The sequence below is a fragment of the Coffea eugenioides genome, chromosome 1 (assembly GCF_003713205.1).
Source record: "Coffea eugenioides isolate CCC68of chromosome 1, Ceug_1.0, whole genome shotgun sequence".
NCBI classification, from domain to species: domain Eukaryota; kingdom Viridiplantae; phylum Streptophyta; class Magnoliopsida; order Gentianales; family Rubiaceae; genus Coffea; species Coffea eugenioides.
Window position 1 is genome coordinate 6,169,530 of NC_040035.1, and position 2,396 is coordinate 6,171,925.

Here is a 2,396-nt window from a genome sequence, read left to right on the forward strand (position 1 = left end):
CCGAATTGTAAGTATTCGAGTAGGGGTTATTTTGAGCATTTCGATTGTAATTATTGACGAATTGTACCTGTTCAGAATCAACACACTCATTACTATCATGTTCACCTCCACATACAGAACAGCATGCTACATGTGCATTAGATGAACTTGGACCTTGTCTACTTAGCAATTTCATCACATTATTCATTTGAGCACTCAGCATATTGAGAGTGTCCATTTCTATCATACCTGCGTGACGTCTTGTATTACCTCTCTCATTGGCCCATTGGTAGTTATTTGCTGCCATTTCTTCTATCAAATTATGAGCTTCTTGGGGTGTTTTACCCATTAAAGCTCCACCTGCAGCTGCATCGATCATAGTTTTAGTAGAAAAAACTAAACCATTATAGAAGGTTTGTATGATTAACCACTCCGGCAGTCCATGATGTGGACATTTCCGAAGCAAATCTCTAAACCTTTCCCATGCCTCATATAATGATTCACCTTCCAATTGGCTAAAACTAGTGATATCCATTCTAAGCTTAGCAGTCTTACCTGGTGGAAAATACTTATTTAAGAATGCTCTTGATAATTCATCCCATCCAGTGAAAGTATTGGGAGCATGAGAGTGTAGCCAAAGTTTGGCCTTATCTCTCAATGAAAATGGGAACAATCTTAGCCTTATAGCATCATCACTAACTCCATTCATTTTAATTGTATCACAAATTTCCAAGAATGTAGCTAAGTGTGTATTAGGATCTTCTACTGCATTACCTCCAAATTGAGATTGTTGAACCATTTGGATAAGTGATGGTTTAATCTCAAAGTTGTTAGCATTTACCGCAGGCCTTGCTATGCTCGTTTGTGAACCTTGTGTTCCCGGTATAGTAAAATCTCGCAGAACTCGCCTATTTAAGTCATTTTCCGCCATTTCTTCTTCAAATGGTAATTCTATCAAGATATCTTCTATTGGCTGCCAAACCTCTTGTTCCTCTTGATGCAGTGTATTCCTCCTTTGTCTCCGCAATGTTCTTTCAATTTCAGGATCAAAATGTGCAATTTCTCTATTTGATCGGTGCATGCACTACAAATAAAAATAAGAGAAATTTTTGCAGTTTTAATTCAACAACTTGGATAAAAACAATGAAAATGTCTAAATTAATAGAGATGACTAGGCCCTAATATTGCCGCTCCCCGGCAACGGCGCCAAAAACTTGACGGGATTTTTGTATCAATGCAAGTTTAATTCCGATTTTACACCCGTTGGATTGCAAGTATACAGGTCGCAATTTTAGTACAAGATGCGTATCGGGTCGATCCCACGAGGAGCAATTTAAACAATTACTAAGCCCCTGTTCTCTCTATTATTTAGACTTACAATTAATTTGAGCAGAGAAAGTCTAATGCTATAATCTACAAATTTGATATACAAATCTAGTTTAACAAATGCTGAATGCAAATAAAGAAATTTCACTTAAATAAGATTCTAGGGATGTAGATTCCACTTATGGCATAAACTACACAAATGAATGGATTTACTTCCTGCTATTATTCTTGCTTAACCAGAGATTTATTTCCAAGATTACCAAGTCTCATTTCCATGATGAAATGGCTTAGAGCAATATAGATTTCCCTATTTCCATGGTGAAATACTACTACAACTCTGTTTTAATTCATGAAATACTAAGTAATCCACTTAAGTGTATTTCTATTTTCATGAACATACAACTCAAGCTCTACTCATGTGTTTCCATTGTTATTACCAATTCTCATTGAACAATAACAACTGTAAACAAGTTATTTGTGATCAATCAATAACAAGAAATCACAGCTACACAAGTAGACAAGTTAACTCAAGATATAACAAGTGTAAATCACATTCAATTAGTATTATTTAGCCATAAGTTTCATCTACTCCCTAGATGAAGGAGTTTAGCTACTCATGAATGATTTAACAATCAAATTCACAAGTTTATTAATGCAAAACATCATAAAGTACAAGTATAAGAAAGATAAAAGAAAGCTTAGCCAATTGAAGGTGAAGCTCTCCAATTCCTGTTATGTTCTTGCACAATATGATTACAAGTGAAAAACCAAATGCTTCTCTAAGAACTCTTAACTAGAGAGAAAACTTGTTGCAAGAAGGAAAACTAGCTACGTATGGTAATGCTGGCTTCTCCCCTGTGTTTCTGCATAAAAGGTGGTAGAAATTCCATTCCTCTCACTTCATAATTTCCTCCACTCAGATTTTGTAAAAAGAAGTCAAAGATATGATGTTTCCTTTTGTCCACACTCATTTGGTCTTCTCTTTTATTGCAGAAGCATGTGCCACCGATTTCTGTCCCTCAAAATAGCTGTAAAAGTTGTGAGAAAGGTAAAGAAAAACGGCTGTGCCACTTGCTGAGGAGAGAGACAGA

General features: G+C 35.8%; 1 non-coding gene across 1 annotated transcript; it reads left to right on the forward strand.

Moving 5' to 3' along the window:
* Window positions 1-416: 416 nt before the first annotated feature.
* On the forward strand, window positions 417-523 carry LOC113753140. The gene has a single exon (XR_003464979.1). It is a non-coding gene; the product is annotated as a small nucleolar RNA R71 (small nucleolar RNA).
* Window positions 524-2,396: the final 1,873 nt, after the last annotated feature.